The sequence below is a fragment of the Delphinapterus leucas genome, chromosome 6 (assembly GCF_059928025.1).
Source record: "Delphinapterus leucas isolate spDelLeu-1000000601 "Yukka" chromosome 6, BTC_Dleu_Yukka2, whole genome shotgun sequence".
Taxonomy (NCBI): domain Eukaryota; kingdom Metazoa; phylum Chordata; class Mammalia; order Artiodactyla; family Monodontidae; genus Delphinapterus; species Delphinapterus leucas.
The window spans coordinates 93,353,478-93,378,300 of NC_143134.1; the positions used below are offsets into that span (position 1 = coordinate 93,353,478).

General features: G+C 36.9%; 1 protein-coding gene across 6 annotated transcripts in view; it reads right to left on the reverse strand.

Moving 5' to 3' along the window:
- ERP44 (endoplasmic reticulum protein 44) overlaps positions 1 to 24,823 on the reverse strand; it is an 88,466-nt gene that overhangs the window by 60,020 nt on the left and 3,623 nt on the right. For 2 of the 6 annotated variants that reach the window (XM_089913459.1, XM_089913455.1), the window contains exon 1: positions 9,788 to 9,921. The exons of the other annotated variants lie outside the window; for them this stretch is intronic. The gene's annotated coding sequence lies outside the window, so the exon portion shown is untranslated. Of the gene's footprint in view, positions 1 to 9,787; positions 9,922 to 24,823 lie in introns of those variants that run through there. 6 annotated transcript variants of the gene reach the window in all.

Consider the following 24,823-nt stretch of genomic DNA (forward strand, 5'->3'; position numbering starts at 1 on the left):
GTATTTTGTAGTAACTGTAAATGGAAAGTAACCTTTAAAATTTATAAATTTTTTTTAATTTAATAAATAAATAGGAGCTTCTTTAGCAAGTAAGTATATTTTCTTCCAGTAGATGGTTTTTAAACATTGAGATATCTTTGGGAACTAAAAAAGCTTTCCTTTCCTTTAATTTCCCTGTATCCTTCATGACCACCTAACTGGCTGGTGATGCCAGTGCACTAGCTGTATTTCCACAGCATTTTTTAAGCCACCCAGTAGCCAGTTGCTTTTCCCAAAATATGCCCCCCAATTCTTCTGCTTCCTTCTCTTTGCATACATGGCCTCCTCTATGTGGAATGTCCTCTTCTCCACTACTGCATAATCAATCCTTCAAGGATTGATCCCCTCTTCCATGATGCTTTATCTGGTTTTCCTGGTAGAAAATGCCTTTTCTTTCCCAAGAGCCCACCTAACTCCATGAGGATAGAAAATGGAAAAATGTAGGTTAGGGAAGTGGGAGTTACTGCAAAATCAAAATTCTCTCTAAATTAGACATCAGTTTGAAACAAGATACAACGAAAAGTCGGTTACATGATTTTAAAAAAAAGTATTTTAGAAATAAATCTTGGGAAGATTTTTTACTATGCACTCTCTCTCAATGTTAGGTCAAACTTTAATTGTTACAATATTAACACATAGACATGCTATAATACGAACACATACAATATGCTCTGGCATTCACTGCTAAGTCCCAGTGCTATTCCTCTTTTGAAAAAAACATTAGTTGAACAAAACACCAACCTAACAGGATCTTTAGAAGTACGAACTAAAATCAATAATAACACATATTGGAAGCGAGTTGTTAAAGCTCTCAGCATAATTTTTAAAATAAATAAATACATTTTCCTAGTACATTAAGACCATTCGAGTAGTTACCATTTGAATATACCCTTAAAGGGGAGTACTATGACACTCTCTGAATCGATATCTCCCTTTAATCCAACCTGCCCACAGAGTCCAGACTAGTCTTTTCCAATGCTGCTTTGCATATATCGATTCCTCTGCCCCTAAAAAAACTCCAAGCATTTTTCGCTGTCTACAGTATAAAAGCCTAGCTCCTTAGCCTGCATTTAGGACCACTCACAAACTAGCCCGCACTTGCCTTCCTAAATCACATGGTACTGCTCCCCATCCATAGTCTATACTCCAACTAACAAGAACTATAGTTAGAGTAACCATACTTTCTAGTTGGTCATATACTCTAGCTTGCTTGAGACAAACCCAGGATATGCCTGTTGCCCTGGAATATTATTAACAGCACCACTCTCTTTCAAAAGGGTCCCAGTTTGGGCAGTAAATTACATATATGGTCACCCTATTTGCAGTAGGCTCTTGGCAACTGAGAGGAACCATAACAATCTCTTCACAAATTCTAAATTATTAATAAGCATATGGTGTCCTCCCATATAACATGCGGTAAAATGAGAATGGGATGAGAATGAATAGAGAAAAATAAAGACGGACGAAGATATGAATGCTAAGCTAAACCAATCACTAGCCTCAGTCATTGACTTGAAACATTAGGCTCTTAGGAAGGGAATAAAATCAGTAACTCATAAAAATTACTACATGACCCTTCAAGGGTCACTCACAAATGGTCCAAATCCTCTAAGTTACAAATCCAAGAATGCAAGGGGTCTTAGTACTTGCAATTCCTAAAATGTATCATCTTAGTCTCGTGCCTCCATACTTGGCTCATGTAGTTTCCTCTGCTTGAAACAGCTAGGGATAGTTTTCAAGACCCAATTCAAATGCTATCTTTTCTATGAAGCCTTTCCTGATGGTCCCAGACAAGAGTGATTAATTTCTCTCTCCTCTGAACCTCCAGAGCACTTTCTTAGGGTGTTAACATATTATTTTTCACACAGATTATTTGTGCCATCTTACCTCCTCTAGGAGACTCTGAGTGCCTTGAAAGTAGAGACTGTTCCTTATTCAATTTTGTACCCCGCATATCACCTACTACAGTACCCTACCAGTACACAATGAGCACTCAAAGATGTACTAAGTGAATGAATGGGTGGATTATGGTAATACACTAAGAATTTAGAGGGAGGGTGTTAGAAGTAAGAAATAAGGGAAAGGGGTTCAGAAATGGGAATAGTCCCCCCATATAAATATAAATAAAAATAAATATTTTTAACATGTTTGAGGAAAATAAGGTTATCAAATAGGAATAAAGTCTGCATTAAAATTTGTTTTTAATAATGTAATGATGAAAAGCGCAATACTAGGTGATGATTCATAGACTCAGATTTAGAGGGAATCTCAGAAGTGATCTTCCCACCCACTGCAGAAACCCCTCTATATTGCTGTCTAAGAGCCGTCACGAATCCCCAGCAATACCTTCTTCCAGTTCCCCAAGCTATTCCTTGGTATGACTTCCAGACACTTCAGCACATAGAATACCCTCACTTAAAAATAGCCATGCTACGTTAGTGGATAAAAATCCAATACGTCTTGTATTGTTCCATTGTAAGGTTGTTAATTCAGTCATGAAAATAAATGAGTTCCGACTTTCAGGACCAGAAGCTAATAAAGTACCAGGAAGAAGAGGTTATTAAATATTATTTGATAGCAAGATTTACAGTCACAAAAGCATTTGCTAGGCCTTACTTTAAGTGTTTTATTAGAATATCTTAGTATAAATGAGTTTAGAAAACAGAAAGTCGGTGAGTTTGTTTCAAAACTGAATACTTAAAACCTTGCATTCAAATGGTGGTCCCTGAACCAGCAGCGCTGGCATCACCTAGGAGTCTGTGAGAAATGCAGGCCCCACCCCAGACCTACTGAAACGGAATCTCCATTTTTATAAGATCCCCAAGTGATTCCTATGCATATTAAGTACCACTGCCTTAGAGAACAAAACTCTTGACTCTACAAGCATGTAAATTCATTTTAAACCTTGTACAATGTTTCTGGTCCTCAAATATGAATACAGTAATACTCATTCGTGAGAATTCTGTATTGAGATGCGTAATACTGTGATTTTAGAAAAATGTGGAATCTAAAATCTCATTAGAAATCTACATTGATGTTAATTTTTCAAAGTATACTGCCTTCTGCTTGAATAGATATTTCTACACGAAAATTATTGGCAAAAAATAGAAGCTTCAAAGGGGATGTTTCCTTCCCTACAGCATTACTGTTCTCAACTGCCATTACATCTGCTAGGAGTTCTGCAGTAACAGCTTAGTGTATTTTTGCCAAATCTATCATTTACGTGCCTTTCTGCTGGGAGATTCTCAAAGCCCTTTACAAACTATGTCTCTTCTATAGCAACAAATAAGTAATGTACCAGGCAACAGCTCCCTTCTATTTCTAATCCAGATTGACAAATCGGCCTCCCACCTGAAGTCCCAATGCCATGGGACCCAGGCAGCTTCTCCTCCCTGGGGCCACTACTCTCACTCTCCGTTTTGCATTAAGCTGGCAGGCAGGCAGCAGAAACATAGAGGTCTGCGGTTAGCTGCAAGGAGCTAAGAGATATGAAAGGTCCCCAGAGAAAGGCTGACAGGCACTGTATTGAAGCTCAGTATCAATCAAGGCAAATCTCACTGTTCGTATTCCCAGAAGCATTATAATGAACCAGAAGTTCAAAGAGAGGGGAAAAATAGGACTAAGTATAGAATAGCACTGGAAAGCCACTTTAACCCTTAAATTGCTCAGTGATACAACCTTCCTATAATATCAGGGCAACCCATTTTGGACAAGTCAGAACCAATCTGCTTTTATAAAGAAACATTAAAACAGTCACAACCTTCTTCATTAAATAACTCAAAATATGGTGGGCACAGACATGTTTGGGAAAACAAATTCTATGCAAAAACAAATAATTCAGATATGAATAATATAACCCCTAAAATCAAATTCTGCCAGTAAAAACAACCATAGAAAATAAAAAGAAAAAAATTGTTGCAATTCATTCTTTTTCTTGAATATTAGTTATTAATCATGCATGGATTTCCATTAAAAATTGATGTCGTCTGTGTTTTGTTCTTCACTGTAACCTAAAAATGGGATGAATTAATTTACCTGGAATAGACAGTGCACTTCTCCGACCTTCAGGAAAGAATGCTCTTATTACAAAAAGTTCTTCACAACTGGGAATGAGCTTCTCAATGTGTGGAAAGGATTTTTCTGTTAAAACGACCATCTCACTAAAACCCAGACCTAGCAATGAAAGTACTAACAAAGCATAGGAACTGGGAGAAAATTCAAGATGAGAATTGTTTTCTTCTTTTTCTGAACACCCTCTGGGACCCAGGGCTACGGGGCGGCGGGGGGGGGGGGGGTATGTGTGAGACAATGTTCCATTCATCACTGTCTCCCGATTAGTACCCGGCACTGGATCTTGTGAGTAATAGTCCAGAACAAACATTCATACATATATACCAAGAGAAAATTATGACTGCCCGCCTTGTGCTACACTGTAATTCTTCCCCAGGGTGCCTGATGAAAGAAAGTTCCCTTAAGAGAGTCTACAAACAAGTTGGTACATGCATTCTTTTGTTAGGTCATTCCACAAATCTTTCACTGAGTCATCTATTACATGCTAGGCACTGTCCTAGGCACTGGGGAAAGGGGTGTGAATAACATTATATAGATATTTATATTACACCTGGCAAGATCATCAAACTTAACAATTTCACTTTCATATTAAAAAAGAGAAAGAGAAGATTCTCTCTCAAGTATTTTAATTTAAGAGTCACCATAATTCCTGCAAAGTCATGATCTATTCCCAAAACATAACTGCTGGGCACTGAACAATGAGAATTACACAGTATGTCATACTCCCTTTTTGCGTAGGTTTCAAGAATCCTTGAGTTAATCTTAATGTGGAACAACTGCATCAACACTGTCACTGAACAATCTTAACATCACTGAAAGTGGGACAACTACATATTATCGCCTGTTTTTCTTTCTTCCTGTTTTCTTGGGATATGATTGACATACAGCACTGTGTAAGTGTTAGGCATACAGCATAATAATTGGATGTATACACTCATGAAATGATTACCACAGTAAGTTTAGTAAACATCCATCATCTCATGTAGAAACAAAACAAAAGAAAAAGAAAAATATATATTTTCCTGTGATGAGAATGCTTAGGATTTACTTTCATTACAACTTTCATATAGCATTCAGCAGTGTTAATTATATACTAATGCTTCTTGATAGGATGCAATAGGAAATAAAAAGCACCACTTATTAAGTAATCTTAACCCCCCAAAACTGAACCTGACCACAGTCTAATCAAGCCCAAGAACTAGTGTATAGGAAACAATGAATACAGAGGAACATGTAAAATGACACCATGAAGATGCAAGAAGCCATGCCAAAATAAAGGGAATTTTATAGGAAAAATGACAGCCTATCTTCATTTGGGCTCCCGCCAGAAGTGGATCCCTGAGACAAGTGGTAAAGTACAAGCAGTTTATTTGGGAGAAAAAGCAAGGACCCATAGAAAAATGGGGAAGTAGGATGGGAAAGACAGCGAATATATAATATAATATAGTGAAATAAATACCAATGTTTTCACTTATGTAATTTAAATTCTTTAACTCTCTTATTTACCAGATTCTGCTGGTACCATATGCATTTCTACAATGCAGAATATGAATATGAAGGAAATATCTCCTACATATGTCAAAGAATGCTTTTATTTCACTATTAAACATGTGAACTTGACTTTTTTTTGGTGAGTCAACAGCCTTCAATGAAAAACTGTTCTTCAGTGAAATCTCTGGTTTCCTACTTTCTACATTCATTTAGTTCAGGAATGAACTCGGGCTTTCTAGTTTCTTATTCTTCAGTACTATGTTCTAGGGTAAAGATATTTTTATTACCAAATCCAAGGATGATTCCATTATTATATAGGCCTAATGTATTAATCCACTGCTTACTTTAAAAACATGTTACCTTAATGACTGTCCTGTTACTTCTAACCAAACCAATTCTAAATGTCAATCAGAAGTAGTCCTTGAAAGGCCATATACTTTGTTTTTTTTAATTTTTAATTTATTTATTTTTGGTTGCATTGGGTCTTCATTGCTGTGCGCGGGCTTCCTCTAGTTGCATCGAGTGGGGGGCTACTCTTTGTTGCGGTGTGCGGTCTTCTCATTGCAGTGACTTCTCTTGTTGTGGAGCATGGGCTCTAGGCATGCGGGCTTCAGTAGTTGTGGCTCTCAGGCTCAGTAGTTTTGGCTCGAGGGCTCAAGACTACAGGCTCAGTAGTTGTAGCGCACAGGCTTAGTTGCTCCATGGCATGTGGGATCTTCCTGGACCAGGGAATTGAACCCATGTCCCCTGCATTGGCAGGCAGATTCTTAACCACTGCGCCACCAGGGAAGTCCTGAAAGGGCATATACTGCTGAGACATCTAAACTAATTAAATAACCATTAGAAGAGAGACTCTTTAATGCTGCCTCCTATGCCACATACTGTTTTAATTAACTCTGTAAAGTAAATGGGTTTGTCTTTCCCTCATTTGGTCTTAAACTCCCCCAGAGATGATCGCAAAGCTTTCATATATATTAAGGGTCATTATCTCATGACCTCCATCACTACCATGTTGTATGTGTCTACCAAAATATTAATCAGGAAATGACCACGGTTTGCTAAAAGGAAATCTGAATTTAGGAATCTATCTCCTTTGTGCATTTTTGTCTCCCTTTTCTTAACTGCCATGAGATAGAGGTAAAGAAAGAAGGAAAAAGCATTGGCATAATTAGGAATTACAAACATTAGAAATGAATGAGGGGACATCACTACAGATCTCATGGACATTAAAAGGATAATCAAGGAATATTAACAACAACTCTATGCCCGCAAATATGATAACCTAGATGAAATGGACCAATTCCTCAAACCAATTCCTCAAATGACACAACCTACCAAAACTCACACAAGAAACAGACTATCTAAATAGACCTATACCTATTAAAGAAATTGAATCAATAATTAATAACCTTCCAAAACAGAAAGCACCAGGCACAGATGGGTTCACTGGTGAATTTTACCAAACATTTAAGGAAGAAATACCTATTCTCTACAATCTCTTTCAGAAGACAGAAGCAGAGGGAATATTTCCTAATACATTCTATGAAGCCAGTATTACCTTAATACCAAAGCCAGACAAAAACATTGCAAGAAAATAAAACTACAAACCAATATCTCTCATGAACATAGATGCAAAAATCCTCCAAAAGATATCAGTAAATCAAATCTAACAGCGAATAGAAACAATTATACACCATGACCAAGTGGGATTTACCCCAGGTATGCAAGGCCAGTTCAACATTTGAAAATCATTTAATGAGCTCATCACATCAATGAGCTAAAGAAGAAAAGTCATATATGATCATATCAATACATGCAGAAAATGCATTTGACAAAATCCAACACCTACTCATGATAAAAACTCTCAGTAAACTAGGAATAGAGGGGAACTTCTACAACTTGTTAATGAACATACAAAAAGCTTACAGCTAACATCATACTAAATGGTGAAAAACCTGAAGCATTCCCACTGAGATCAGTTATAAGGCAAGGATGTCTCCTCACACCATTGTTTTTCAAGATCATACTGGATATCCTACCTAATGTGATAAGATAAGAAAGGGAAATAAAACATGCAGACTGGGAAGGAAAAAATAACTGTCTTTGTTTGCAGATGACATGACAATCTATGTAGAAATTCAAAACAAATGACAAAAAAACTGCTGGAACAAATAAACGATTATAGCAAGGCTGCAGAATACAATGTTGATATACAAAAGTTAGTTGCTTTCCTAAATCAATAAACAAGATAAATATGAAATTCAAGATACAGCATCACATTGGCACCCCCCATAATGAAACAGTATAAATCTAACAAAATATGTACAAGATCTATATGAGGAAAATTTCAAAATTCTGATGAACAAAATCAAGGAAGAACCAAATACATGGAGAGTTATTCCATGTTCATGTACAGGAAAACTCAAAATTGTCAAGAGGTCAATTCTTCCCAACTTGATCTACAGAGTTAATGCAAACCCAATCAAATTCCCAGCAAGTTATTTTATGGATATTGAGAAAATAATTCTAAAGTTTATACACAAAGGCAAAAGATCCAGAATAGCCAACGTAACATTGAAGGACAAGAACAAAATCGGAGGACTGACACCACAGATTCAAGACTAACTATAATGCCACAGTAATCAAGACAGTGTGGTATTGGCAAAAGATCAATGGAAATACACAAATAGATCAATGGAAAAGAATAGACAGCCCAGAGATAGACGCAGATAAATAATACCAACTGATCTTTGATGAAGGAACAAAGTCAATACAATGGAGAAAAGACAGCCTTTTCAACAATGATGCTGTAACAAACTGGACATGCAAAAAAATGAATGTAGACACAGACCACACACCTTTCACAAAAAATAACTCAAAATAGATCACTAACCTAAATGTAAAACACAAAACTATAAAACTTCTAGAAGATAGGAGAAAATCTAGATGACCTTAGGTTTGGTGATGACTTTTTAGATACAACAGCAAAGGCATGATCCATGAAAGAATGAATTGATAAGCTGGACATCATTAAAATTAAAATTTTCTGCTCTGCAAAAATTTTATTTTACTTTACTATTTTTTAGTAAAATTTTATTTTGCCAATGAAGTGCAGTTTTTATACTGTTTTATTCATTTACTTGGTAGAGACTCCACAATGTTTAATGAACAAAGGGATTAAACAAGTAGCTTTAAAATTCTTCCATGTTTAGACATTCTACAATTCTTTGAGACCTCAAGAGAAGCCCAACTACTTAAAGCTGGGAGAGGACATGAATGACATTTGCTTTGCTGTTAGAAGGCATTTTCTGAAATCTTTGCTTGGGGACTAGAACTCAAATTATGACAGTGAAAAGGATCACTTTTAAATAGAAAAAACATATAATTCATCAAACAGCAATAATTCTAGAGACCTCCCACCCCCAAATAGACTTGAGAAGAACACTTGGCCTGCCTTAGGACAAACTAGCAAGTAAAAAAGTGACAAATCAATTCACAATCAAATTAAGAGAATGAATCACCATTGGATTCATTTAAAAAGAGAGAAAAAGGCAAGTTTCAATCAACCGAAGTTCACATTCTCTATCCTTGCAGGAAGGAGTATAATTTTCCTATTTATCGTAATTAAAATGAACACAGCAGTTACGATGAACATTTTGTTTTCAGTAATTCAAAACAATAAAGCTTTCAGATAAAGCATCTACATAGGCTAGACAGTCTTCTAAATAGAACTCTCTCAGTAGTCAAAGAAATAACCAAATGTGAAGGCCACAAAAATATATTTTGTAATTTTGAATTTTCTTTTCAACATCACGAGATGTAAAGAGAGCGCTGAAAAACGGGTCTATAAACTACAAAGATTACTCAGCTATAAATTATAAGTATTATTTTTTAACTTCTTACCATTACCTTTGTCAATTCCTCAATTCCCATCAGCCTCTCTGGCCTCTATTTTATCAGGTCAAATTAGTACTTATTTAGAATTACAAAGTGAAGGGGGCACTAGTTTATCTGATTGAATAATACCCTCCCCCCCTACCTCGTGCAGGACTCTCCTTGACAGCATCCTTGGCAGAATGACCATTTAGCCTTCAACTGAACACTAGCTATTATAGAGAACTCACAGGACGAACCAATACACTTTAAAGTGGAAAGTTTTACCTTACTGGGCTGAACATCTACTCACCTTTACCTTCTACACATTCATCACAACTCTATCATGTACAGCTCACCAGGAACACATCCACGTGCTCTCCCACAAGCTCACCGAAGTCCTTCGATGAGAACCTATGGGGATGGAAGCACTGAACCAGGTAGGGCCTGCAGGGAATAAAAGGCACATTCTGTCCTTCAAGAGATTCATGACCATGCATGAAAAGTTAGCCTACCAAGATGTATGACACAAGTACTGTAAGGCTTACAGAAAAATTTAGAGAGAGGGCAGAAAAAAGGCAGAGAATGCTGTATCGGTTAAATGAGCAGAGTAGTTTCTATAGATGAAGTAAGTGAAGAGAAAGCCTGGCTAAGGAAGTTCATGTAGTGCAGTAGTGGGAGATGAAGCTGGAAGGTTAGGTTGGGGCCAGAATGTTAAGGAAAAAAACCAAGGTGTTAGCAGAGTAAGTATAATACCCTTGAAAGCCAGATAGAAGAACTGATATCTGCTGTAGCAGAAAGTAAGAAGCCATGGGAGACTTCTCAGTAAGGGGGGAGTGCTAATCTTTAAGTCTTGAAATTACTGTGCTCCTCCCTTTACTGGGGAGAAGTAAGACTATACAGCTAAGAGTGAAATGGTAATACAAGGAAGGAAGGGAAACAAGGGCTGGACTGAGGTGGGGAGATTTGGAGAAACTTTCAAAAGAAAGACAAATGGGTCATGGTGACAAACTAAAGGGCTGCAAAAGTAAATGAGCCAAAGCTATAAACCTAGGTGACTAGAGGAACTGAAAGGAGAGTAAGACTATTTTACAGAAAGAATTACTATGCAGTCATTGATCTACTTCAATTTCACTAGTTATATGCCTTGCCCAGTCAATGAGAAAACAGCTGACAGAAGATGAATTGCCTTCTACCAACTAGCAGAAAGAGTCTGGAAACTATTTGACTACTTTTCACACCAAGGACTAAAACACCAAGAAAGCAACTGCGCCCAAGGCACTAACAAAACACTAAAAGACTCCCAAGCTACTCCAGTCTTTAGAGGCAATAGGTAAGGCTGTGAGTTAAAATGACTGGATGACAAGATGTGATGGGAAGGGAGAAAAGAAGCTCTTAGACAGTACATTTACCTCCTTACTGTCCTTCTGTCACTTAAATGTAGGCCATTTCCCTTTCTCCAGCCAGTGAGCGGGAGGGGGGACAGAAAGAGGAACAGAGAAAGAGAGAAACAGAGTGAACCACCGGAGCATAAAAGAAGCAGGGGGAACACTATTTCAAGAAGAAAATTTCACTTAGAGTGAAATTTTATAAGGGTATAAGTGAGAGACTTACCAAAGGGTAGTCTAATTCACAATTAGGAGGCTACTCTGACCTAGGGAACACATCACAATCATCATTTTTAAACAGTTAAATCATGTCTGGTAGCCACCAGTAAGGCCGACCCAGCTCCTCTACTTAAAACACTTTCAATCTACAAATTTAAAATTTGCTTTCACAATATTCAAATCAAACAAAATCACATAGGCTCTGCCTGCCACCAACAGATGAAATTAGCGATTCCTTGTATGATGTGTCACTCTGGACTTATGAACTAGGCATAACAAACATCATTTCAGAAGCTAAACAGAAAGAGAAATGCTTCTTTATATTTTTTAATGATTTCCAGCAAAAAAAAAAAAAAAGGGACACATTCACATATATTTGGCTTGTATGAATGAAACTGACTTTAATTACCTAAAACAACTTACTGATAGGAATTACCCCAGTCCTGACAATGGGATAATAAACTTTGATAGTAATACAAGTGTCCTGTATTTCTCTTAGAAGAAAATGTGCCCAGAAGACACCCTCCTTCCTTAAACTAAAAATCATTTAAACAACCTGAATAAAAGTGCATTTTAAGCCATTAAGAAAATATTTTCTATCCCATCTTTAGACTATTCAGGGATATTTATTAACTTAGTACTTCAAAGTAATATTCCAAAATAGTATACTCTTGGAAAATCAACTCATATAGGAATATAGACAAACTCTCTGCTAATTTCCTCATATATCACAATCTATTTTGCATTAGAAATAACAGCTAAAGGTGATCAAGGGAAGTTAGTACCACTGTACATATAAGTATTCCCCAAATAATGTAAGCTAAGAAAGACTTAACATTAAGGCATCAAACACTACACTTTAAGTACAATTAACTACTTCAGTGATGGTTTCTCTTGCCTCATGGGCCAAATGAGAAAAAGAAGACTGAAAATCTGATTATTTTGCCACAGAATATTGGATACTTCTCAGAATTAAAAGCTATTTCTTGAGGGCTCATCTTATTATATATTTACCTTAACCACTCTTTTGTTCCAGACAATAACCAGTGTATATGAAGGAGGTCCTTATAACAGTGTTGTGGACTGGAAAACACAATTTACCCTCCTCTTCTAACGAAGTACCCATCTTCCCAATGGAAGGGGTTTGTAGATGTATTCATGAGATTAGAAAAGGAAAACCGTACGATGAGCTTTTCTTGATCCAAGCTGAAATTCTCATTATAAACTACCTTATATGCCAATAGGTTCTTACCAAATACCTTCATCACAGTATCTAAATTCAAGAAGATCTGTTATATCCTCAGTTTTCATCAAATCTATAAGCAGATTTAGATTAATGGCCAAAACTTATTAAAGTAGTAGATATCATACATGCTTATGTGTAAGTAACCTCACACCTCACTGGAAGCAATATTTAAGGGATAACTATGGTATATGTAAGTTAAGCTTATAGGAACATATGAAACTATATAACCAGCAATTTGAAATCTTCCACACTTACACAAATAGGATTTTTACATTTGCATCTTTTCAGTGACCAAAATATGCTATAATTCATCTTCTCTTCCCTAACTAAATTCTACTAGAGAAAGATTATATATTTCTAAAGAATCATCATCATTTTCCAAATGTCTAGTCAACTACAACAGTCAGGGATGTATTTTTTGAATGTACAAAGTAAAAGAAATGATGCCTTTCTATGTGGAGCAAATGATATCTTTCAAATAGCAAAGCATAAAGCATGTTTCCCACTTCCATTTATACCACTTACAAGAATTTATTTGCTTTTGTATTAAAGGCAGAAATGCATATCAAGTTAGATTTTTATTTTTATCAATCACAGTTACATTTGTCACTATTTTGATAAGACTATGCCATAACTTACCAGGGGAAAGAGACAAGTTGATAAGCACTTTAAGAAACCACTAATATTTAGAATCAGACTTTTAAAATTAAAAGTCTCATCCATTTACTCATTTCAGAAGGTCGAAAAGGCACTAGAAGCACAGAGAGATTGTCAGAACAAGCGCAATCCTCCTCCAAGGTACTTCTTCCATTTTATAATGACAACTCTATCCACTTGGCAACCTTTCCTTCTCTATTCATTACCTTACAAAACAAAAATCTCTTCTATACGCCAGACATGATGCAAAGTACTTAATATACATTATATCTTAATCTTACAACCTTGCAAAATAATTATCCCCACTTGCAAAATAGGAAATTGGAGGGTCAGAAAGATAAAGAAATTTGCTTAATATCACACAGCTACAAAGAGGTAGAACCAAGAATGAACTAGGTCTTTCCAGCTTCAAAGTCACTCTACTTCTACTATGGTCAGTTATCCCGGAAACTCAGACCCTAGAGCTATTTCCATAATGCATCAACTCTCCCTGAAAGGGATGAACTACATTGCATACCTAGGCTTCTGAGGGAAAAAAAAAATCTGAGTAACAAACATGTTTGAAGCACACAGAATATTTCAATGTAACAACATATATATTTACTATTTACAAACACATATCTCTTTTACATCATCACATCAACTCTTGAAGCTGAAGTAGGAATTATATTATCCCTATTTTATAAATGAGGAAAATGAAAGTATGCAGTATGTGACATATAGTATATGCAAATATTTGCTAAAGGATTAAGACTCAAATAGGCTAAGTGACTTGTGCAAACTAGTGGCAGAACAGGGTTCAAAACCAGGTCTCTTTTAATTCTAAAACCAGTGGTCTGTACAACAAAATACAACTGTTTTCCATAAACTATTTTCATCATTATATACTGAGTTTAAGTACAGTTATAAAACAGAACTAGACAGATAATTTATTCACTTCATGGTCACATTTTTAAGCTGTTTTTGTTAGTATAATACTGACAGTGCGATTATCATCAGAAGACCACAGGGGGCTGGAAGCTAGTCACGCCAGCTCATTACTTCAGTGTACACAATTTTAATACCACAGGGTGGACAATTTGAAAGTTACCCAAAACAGCAAATGTATTCAATCATTCATTCACTCACTGATTCCTTCATCTAAACATTTATTGAACACCTATGATGTGACAGAAGTCAGAAAAGTTTAAGTGCCTACAATGTACCATGGACACGTTCATAAACAGTCTCATTTTGTCTTCCCAGAATTCTTCAAAAGAGGGCTGTATCCTCATTTGAAAGGTGAGAAAAAGGAAGCTCAGAAAGGTAGAGTAACTTTCTAAAGTTAAGTGGTCAAGCTCAGTGCCATTTCCAAGTTCTATGAGTACAAGCACAGGTATCACACGGGCATCATCTTCTGTTCCCACGTAGCTGACAGTCTACCACTCTACACCACAACCAAACAAGAGTGAGAGGCCAACCCTACATTGTTCAAAACATACATTTTACTGTTAAAAGTCCTTTCAATATGCACACAAAAGAACTGGAAGGATATTCATTAAAATGTTATCAGTGGTAGGGGTATGTACTTTTTTTCTTCATTATGCTTTTCTGTACCATGAAGGTATACTGCTTTCATGAATCAAAAAATATGTCAGGAAATCTTTTGTTTTCACAGTTTAAGTTATTACAACCACAGGTTGTGACCCATCCTGTCACACATAGGGAATATTTTGAAAATAGCAAACTGGGGGAACACTGGGGTAAACAGCCAAGGCAACTCCCAGCAGAGCCAACTGGTCCAGGGCTGAGGAGATCAATATTGCCAGCAACCCTGTTATGGAGTTCTACCTTATTGGGTCAGATCACCCGATTTTTTTTAAAAACAAAGCACAGAATAGAAAACAAGAAAAAAGAAAACATCAGCAAACAACATACATAGTAAGTACAGTTTTGGAAATTGTGTTTTAGCTACATGACTTAATTTTTTTCTTTTTTGGCCCAGCCACGTGGCATGCAGGATCTTAATGGAAGTGCAAAGTCCTAACCACTGGACCGCCAGGGAATTCCCGACTTAATCTTCTAATACGCTGCACATTCTTCACAGCATGACAGCTATACTGCCCTCCTTGCTGCTCCTTGAATATGCCTGTGACACTTAGGAACTTTGCACTGGCTAATGCCCTTGCCTGGAAGGCTCTTCCCCCCAAGAAATCCAAATGACTAACTTCCTCACCTAGTTCAAGGCTCACCTTCTTGGTGATGCTTACAAACTCCCACTCCCCTGGGCATTCCTGATCCTCCTTACCCTAGCTGTACCTTTTCTTTTTTCCATACACGCAATAAATTATTATTAAGCACTTAACCTGTGTAAGGTATTGTACTAGAAACTAAGATCTAAGAATAAGAAAGCGTGATACCTTTTTAACACTTTTTGTTCCACAAAATCATAGAAGCATGCAAATAACACCTCCTATAAGTCAGACACAAAAGCTGTATTATTCAGACACAAAACCTGTATTAAGTCAGACACAAAACCTGTATTATTCCTCAGAGGTTAACAGGCAAGACAACAAAGGTTGAAAAGCAGCAGATCCAAGATTTGAGCCCATATCTCTGACTCCTAAATTAAACATTCTCCTAAAAGTCTTCTCTTTAGTTGATATATTTTCAAGTTATTATTAATGGAAAACATTGGGTGGGCCAAAAGGTTCATTTGGTTTTTTCCATAAGATGGCTCTAGTAGCACTTAGTTGTCTTCAACTTCATTCAAAACAATTTTGTTAGACTGTATTGTGACAGCTATCATATCAGCGTGCATTTAAAAAAAGACATCAAAATTGGTAAGTTTTTGTGTAGCCATTTTAATATTGAAGATGCAAGAAAAAAAGCAACATTTTTGGCATATTATGCTTTATTATTTCAAGAAAGGTAAAAACGCAACTGAATTGCACAAAAACATTTGTGCAGTGTATGGAGAAGATGCTGTGACTGATTAAACGTGTCAGAGTGGTTTGCGAAGTTTTGTGCTGGAGATTTCTCGCTGGACGATGCTCCATGGTTGGGTAGACCAGATGACGTTGACAGCGATCAAATCGAAACAATAATTGATAACAATCTTCTTATACCACACAAGAGATAGCCGACATACTCAAAATATCCAAATCAAGCGTTAAAAATCACTTACACCAGCTTGGTTATGTTCATCGCTTTGATGTTCGGGTTCCACGTAAGTTAAGCAGAAAAAAACCTTCTTGACCGTATTTCCCCATGTGATTCTCTACTGAAACATAATGTAAATGTTCCATTTTTAAAACAAATTGTGACGGGTGATGAAAAGTGGATACCGTACAACAATGTGGAATGGAAGAGATCTTGGGGCAGATGAAATGAACAACCACCAACCACACCAAAGGCTGGTCTTCACCCAAATAAGGTGATGTTGTGTATATGGTGGGACTGGAAGGGAGTCCTCTATTATGAGCTCCTTCCGGAAAGCCAAACGATTAGTTCTAACAAGTAGTGCTCCCAATCAAACCAACTGAAAGTGGCACTTGACGAAAAGCATCCAGGATGAGTCAACAGAAAACGCATAATCTTCCATCAGGATAACGCAAGACCACGTTTCTTTGATAACCAGGCAAAAACGGTTACAACTTGGCTGGGAAGTTCTGATTCATCCACTGTATTCACCAGATATTGCACCTTCAGATTTCCATTTATTTCAGTCTTTACAAAATTCTATTAATGGGAAAAATTTCAATTCCCTGGAAGACTGTAAAAGGCACCTGTAACAGTTCTTTGCTCAAAGAGATAAAAAGTTTTGGAAAGATGGAATTATGAAGTTGCCTGAAAAATGGCAGAAAGTAGTGGAACAAAGGCTGAACACGTTGTTCTATAAAGTTCTTGGTGAAAATGAAAAAAATGTGTCTTTTATTTTTACTTACAAACCCCAAGGCACTTTTTTGCCCAGCCAATACTTCACTTTACCTCTGGAAGATACTCTATAAGACCAGAATACAGGCATAATTAAATAATAAACAAACTGGACAATTTCTAAAACAAATAAATAGAACATGCTTTAAAATGTAGCACAGTTTTTATAGTTCTAAAGCAAAATTAGGGTATATGAAACTGTTCATTCAAAGATTAAATAAAGAAGCAAGTATTTTGCAACACTGGTACTTGTGTTAATTGTGAACAGATCACAAGACTTCCTATGAGAATTAGTATCCATTCTTTTTTTTTTAATAACTTTTTTGAAAATTTATTTATTTAATTTATTGTTTTTGGCTGCGTTGGGTCTTCGTTGCTGTGCGTGGGCTTTTTCTAGTTGCGGTCAGTGGGGGCTACTCTTCATTGCAGTGCATGGGTTTCTCGTTGTGGTGGCTTCTCTTGTTGCAGAGCACAGGCTCTAGGCGCCTGGGCTTCAGGAGTTGTGGCTCGCAGGCTCAGGAGCGCAGGCTCAGTAGTTGTGGCGCACAGGCTTAGTTGCTCCATGGCATGTGGGATCTTCCCAGACCAGGGCTCGAACCCGTGTTCTCTGCATTGGCAGGAGGATTTTTTTTTTTTTTTTTTTTTTTTTTTTTTGCGGTACGCGGGCCTCTCACTGCTGTGGCCTCTCCCGTTGCGGAGCACAGGCTCCAGACGCGCAGGCTCAGCAGCCATGGCTCACGGACCCCCAGCTGCTCCACGGCATGTGGGATCTTCCCGGACCGGGGCACGAACCCGTGTCCCCTGCATCGGCAGGCGGACTCTCAACCACTGCGCCACCAGAGAAGCCCCGGCAGGAGGATTCTTAACCACTGCACCACCAGGGAAGCCCAGTATCCATTCTTAGAGTAAGAACTGGTGCTAGAAACTGAGGAATGAGTCAATTTGAGTAGTTGTTTTCAAAGAATTATTTTGACTACAAAAAAAAAAATGTAGCTCTTTTAGAATGTGAAGTCATTACAGAAACGTGAGCTTTTACCAGCTAGCTGGGATTTTACTGCAATTGACCCAGAACCATAGTAATAAAATGAAAGGAATTGAGAAATATCCAAATTTCTCTCTCAGATCAGATTCACAACTGAAACTGTTCTTTACTCACAGATAGACTTTAATGTTGTGTCAGTAATATTTTAAGAGTTGGCATTTCCCCCTACATTTTACAAAACTTCAAATACAACAAAACACCTAAACAGCAGGCATGTAAATATGAGTATCTTGTCCAAAGGGCCAAGAAATTTTAACTCCATTTAATATTTTACCTTATAAACTTATTCATGATCTCTACTCCATCACTAAATCACACTTTCTTCACATTTTGGAATTGGCTCAAATTTAGAAAACTGCTATATGTATTAAAGATTAGCCTGTCTTCATGAGCTCATACAACTTCTGGCCTTTTTAAAGTATGCAAGAAGAGAGATGCACAGTAATTTCTGAGTTTATCAAATTAGAAGATTAAGTTCCTGGCAAAGGTACCCTTCTGATACCTGAGGCAAACAAAATGTATCAACAGGCCATCTTTTTACAGGTAATTTTACTAACTAAAAATGTAGGTATGTACTTAATAAAATTTTCTCTATATCATTTCTAAAAATGAAGACTTCAAAAGAGACTTTATCACAGAGACAAACTGTAGGCCATCAAGTCCCAACGTCCCAGTCACATTCCACTGGAAGGTCTGCTAGACTCCTCCAAACAGTCTATGCAATCCTACTCAATTTTCAGTTGAAAAACTAGGGCCTCAAGAAGGAAAGAGATTTGCCCTAAATGACCTTGTGAACTAGTAAAAGAAAAATACTAACACTCCAACTCTTATTTTCAAGTTTTAACTAGTATTCTCTGGTGCCTCCCTAAATTTCCCATTAGGCAACAACCAAAAGCCAAGTCTGTGCTAATAAGATTACTGACGCTTTTTTCCAGGTTATTGCTATTCCTCGGACAGGTAAAATATGTGTCCCTCACAAGCCGTGAAACACTATTTGAGGCATTTTCCTCATTCTTTACCTCACCTTTGTCTTGGTTTCTGAGACAGACAGCAAGAGCAAAGCTCTAGACCAGCCCTATCCAATGGCACTTTCTGCAACAATGGAAATGTTTCAGCACCTGGATTGTTCAATACAGTAGCCACTAGTTGCAAGTGACTACTGTGCCCTTGAAATATGGCTACTGTGACTGAGGAACGGAATTTTTTATTTTATTCCATTTTAATGAATTTAAGTTTACAGTACAATTCTAGATAACTATAACTTCCGTCATTATACTGCCTGAGACCCAGTAATGGTTCTTATATCCCTTCCCGCCTACTGAACTGAGCAAAACACTAACGATAGAGTCCCATAGAAATAAAAAGGCCTCCAATTCCTTTTTTCCAGGGTCAAAAATTCTTCTGATTCCTAAAGACCTTTTTCTAAAATCTCTTAAATCCAGTTACCAAAGCTTCCACCACTAGACCCTTATAATCTTGAGGAAGAAATGGGTAAAGTATTGGCACTCTACTATTCACCCTGCAGTTTTCTTTAGCTCCAATACTAGCATGTTTTTCTGAGATGATTTCTTCCTTCATTTTCATTGTTTTTCTCTATTATTTTAGTAATGTTCATGTCTACAAACTCAGGTGCCTAAAAATTAGATACATTAAAATATAATGTTGGGGCTTCCCTGATGGCGCAGTGGTTGAGAGTCCGCCTGCCGATGCAGGGGACACGGGTTCGTGCCCCAGTCTGGGAAGATCCCACATGCCATGGAGTGGCTGGGCCCGTGAGCCATGGTCGCTGAGCCTGCGCGTCCAGAGCCTGTGCTCTGCAACGGGAGAGGCCACAACAGTGAGAGGCCCGCGTACCGCAAAAAAATAATAATAATAATAAAATATATGTGTATATATATATATATATATATATATATATAATGTTCAAGGTTCTACATAACGAGAAAATCACAGAGCTAGAGGGATCAGAGATCTTGACCACAATATTACCGTGGGAATCAAAGCAGTTAGAATTTGACTGCAATCTTTACAAGAACAGAACCAAGACCTAAGATCCATGGTATTACATAAGAAACTTCTCCAAAGTCCCTTTTTTGTCCCTCTCCTCTTGAGTGGAGTAATCAGAAAGCTGGTGAGAATCCACTAAAGATCATGATTTTTATTTTGGCTAAGATAATAATGAGCTGTTCTAATGGAAACTGGCCAAAGGGTTTGCCAGCTTCTTTAGGGCCAAGTCTGACATCTGGCCATGTCAGCAAGCCATACAGCAAGACTCCTTAAAAAAAAATGAAACCAAAAAAGCACGTATCCAATTCACGTTAAAGATTTATTAAGTTATTGAAGGGTACAAGCCTTCTTATTCATTCCACTCAAGCCTGAAAATTAACCCATCAATTTAACCTTTCAAGGCTCTACTCTTATCTTCCTTCAAGAAGATTTCTCTGATTCTGCCAATGAGAATAAATTTGCTTCTTTTCAAACATCTACAGCTGTACTTCTCATACTTTAATGGGCATATACGAATCAGCTAGGTACACTGTTAAAGTGCAGATTCTGAATCAGTAGGCCTGGGGTGAGGACACTGGAAGAAGATCCCAGGTGATGCCCAGGCTCACCGCCACATTTCTCTATAGCAAGATCTACAACCCACTTCTACAAATACCTTAAGGGCACCTATCACTTTCATTTTGGAATTCTAATTATTTACATACACATCTCATCTCCCCCACTGAATTATAAATTCCTTGGAAGCATGATATGAATCTCAATTATATTTTTCTTTTCCACAGCAGACAGCAAACAGGCATTCAAATGCTAGGAGTAAAGGAAAGAATAATACCAAAGAAAGTTCCTGCAGCCTGGGCCATAGGTAGTTCCTCTCTATGGAATCAAAGATAGGTTAAAGAGCACTGAATTCTGTGAAAAGTCAAACTGTTTTTCATTTACTTGGTTAAATGAAATACAGTGCAGTAATATCAGAAAAGCTGTGGCCAAAGCATGCTATTCCTTATACTGGATAGCAGAGTGATGGGGCACAGACCTGCAAAGCTAGCAGATTTTTTGAGGAAATACCCAATCAAATAATAAATTTATTAATTAGGGGAGTTACAGGAATATCCTTTTTAAAAAACATAATACACTACACAAAGAATCACTGAATCATCAAATCCAGTATGTTTAACTTATAGACTAAAAAATTTAGTTAGGTGATTTATCCAAAGATACAAGTATATGGAAGAGGTGGAACTTGTACATAGATGCCCTGACAGCTAGTCCAGTATTCTTTGCACTATGCTACCTCATGAATGGACACTACATGAAGAAATAACACTTTCCATCATTCTTAAACTGTATCTTGTGAGCACATCTATTCTGAATTACTGGAAGAAGAATGAGTAAGCAATTTTTTGAAAAGGGGGCAACTAACATAAACACATACATACATACTCAAGCAGGAATATAAATGGTTAATAAATATGAAAAAAATCAACTTTGGTTGTAATCACAGAAATGTAAATTTAAATCAGATAATATTTTTGGTCTACTAAATTGGCACAGACTACAAAAAACACCCACTGTAACTAGAGTGTAAGGAAGTGGGCATACTCATACAGTTTTGTTTTGGGGTTTTTTTCCAGAAAAATTGCTTTAATTTGTTTGCATAATACCAAAGTGTTTCTCCCTTTTTAAAAAAAATACATCTTTATTGGAGTATAATTGCTTCACAATACCGTGTTAGTTTCTGTCGCACAACAAAGTGAATCAGCCATATGCATACACATGTCCCCACATCCCCTCCTTCTTGAGCCTCCCTCCCATCCTCCCTATCCCACCCAGGTGGTCACAAAGCACCAAGATGATCTCCCTGTGTTATGCTGCTGCTTTCCACTAGCCATCCATTTTACATTTGGTGTGTATATATGTCAATGCTACTCTCACTTCGCCCCAGCTTCCCCCTCCCCGCCATGTCCTCAAGTCCATTCTCTATGTCTATGTCTTTGTTCCTGCCCTGCCACTCATACACTGTTGACAGAAATAAATGTCTGTACAACTTTTCAGTAGGGCAAATTTGTACAATGTATCAGAAATCCTAAATAAAAGCTATACCATAGGATCTAAGAAATACAATTCTGGAAAATTAACCTGAGGATATATTTGGAGATCTGCAGTGAACATCATTGTATATGTATCATTTGTACATTTTTTTTTACAATTGTGAAAAGCTGGAGATGACCAATAACCATATTTTATATTAAAAATACCATAATTTATATTAAAATAATAGTATTTTAACAAACGATGAAGTAAGATATAGTGCATCTAAAAGTTGAGCTACTATAGTGTGGAAAATGTTTTCAATAACTGACAATCAGACATCTTTTCCAAGGCTTTTACAAGTTTTAACCCAACAGAAATATTACTGAATAAAGTAATATATTCCAGTGCTTCTGAATCTGGCTGCATCCTTGGATCAACTAAGGAGATAAAGGGTTAAGAACTCCGTGTCAAAGAATGCAAATAGCCTTTACACAGAAAAAAGCTCATATGAAAAGAGAATCAAGTTAAAATGCACTGAGATAGGGCTTCCCCGGTGGCGCAGTGGTTGAGAATCTGCCTGCTAATGCAGGGGACACAGGTTCGAGCCTTGGTCTGGGAGGATCCCACATGCCGCGGAGCAACTAGGCCCGTGAGCCACAACTACTGAGCCTGCGCGTCTGGAGCCTGTGCTCCGCAACAAGAGAGGCCGCCATAGTGAGAGGCCCGCACACCGTGATGAAGAGTGGTCCCCCTTGCCACAACTAGAGAAAGCCCTCTCACAGAAACGAAGACCCAACACAGCAGAAATAAATAAATAAACTCCTACCCCCAACATCTAAAAAAAAAAAATGCACTGAGATACCATTTCTCACCTATCAGATTGACAAACACCCAATCATTTGACATCAACCTTATTAGCAAGGATATGAGAAAAGACTGTTACATTGTTGGTGAGAACTCAAAACCACAAAACTCCTTCCACTATCTAGCAACATCTACAAAGTTACAAATACATTTACCATTTGCCTGAGCAACGTCAATTACAGGAATCTATCTCAAAGATATACTAGCAAAAGTAGTTTTGCAAAGTAGTTTAACACATTTGTTAAAGCAAAAGAATGGAAACAATAGTAGCACATCTAACCAGAGGAGCAATAAGCAGTTTAAAAGAAATAGGGAATATTTCTATTCTGATCTCTAGGATACACTTTATAGAGTTTTAAAGGGGAGAGAAAGAGGTGGAGAGAGAAAGTATGAATATGCTAGAGTTTATCAAGGGGAGGGAGAAACAAATATACACAAATATATAAGTACAAGTAGATTGCTTACATTTTCTTTTTAAAAGGAAGAATTTTTTAAAAAATTTTTAATTTTAAAGGTCTCTTATATTAGGAGGAAGTTAAGACAGTAGAATAGACAGGGATAGAAGTTGGCCTGCTGTAATCATAGTTTGCTTTAAAGATTTGCTTTGGAAGCAGTAAATTTTACATAATTATACATTAGAAGATTTTTTTTAAAAACTGAAAGCTAAATGAACCTAACCATATATTGAGTTGATGGTTAAGCCCACATAAATTTAATTACAAATTTATAGGGAACAAAAGGAACAGAGAAACATGAAACTACACTATGAGGATCCAATCAGCAATATTCAGAATGTGGCAAATTCTACAGAACAGAGGACCCAGTTTCCCCAACAATAAATTACAAGGAAAAAAAATGAGATGGAGAGTGAGCCTATAGATTTGTAAAGTTTTATAAGAGACATATAAGCCCATTGGGATGTATGAACCTTATATAGCTCCTGCTTTGAACGTTCAATTTGTTTAAAAAAAATTTTTTTTTCTTTGAAACAGTCAGGAAAATCTGAACATTGACTAGATATTTGATGACATAAAGAAATTTCAGTTACTTTTTCTAGATGTGATAATGGTATTCTGGTTTTTGCTTTGTTGTTTAATTCTTATCTTTTAGAGAGACATACTAAAGAAAAAACAAATGACCTGGGAATTAAAAACAAACAAACAAAGAACAATGTTTGGATACCACAGATATAACTAGCCTGATATAGGGCCTACACATTATTGTATTAAAACTGCCCCAGGCAGTTCCAATGAGCTGATCCAATGAGATCAGTTTTGTAAACCACTGATCTGGGGCAAGTCATATCAATAGGATAAATAACTCACTGAGTTATGAATGGAACTACATGTCTCCAAAAGTACTCTTCTTGAAGGTAGGAATCAGTATTTATCATTGGCACTAATGGCTAAAACTGACATCTCTGAATTCTACTGTACTTATTTTTAAGGTACTTATAAAGTTAAATAAATGTTTACTTAGCTCTCTGATTTAGTTTCCTAAGCAAACTTTTCTTGGCTTCTTATACATATTGAACAAACCAGGAGCAATAATGGTAAAAGCCTTAATGTCCAGGCACAAGGCAATTAGAGCTAGTAACAACTTATGATCTATAAACATAAACCATTAAGTGATTAACAAGAAAGCATTCTCAATAAAGCAACTGGGGCAGGTTACAAACCTCTGAACCACAGAAGGTCATTTAGGCTATATCAGACAACTTCATTCCAATTTAGTATTATTTCTCTTATCTCACCTTTTCAAAACTTTTGTATACAACCAATGCAGGACGAACTGCTAAGAAATAATTAATTTAAGGGGAAAATGATCACTTTTAATCCTGAATAAACCCATCTCAGGTAGAAAGATAAGCAGAAAAGGGCTAATTAATAAGTAACTGATCCTTTGGTTAGTGATAAATGAAATGTCCCTTTAACTTATCCTATAAGCTGCCAAGTAATGACTGTCACAAAGCAAAATTAA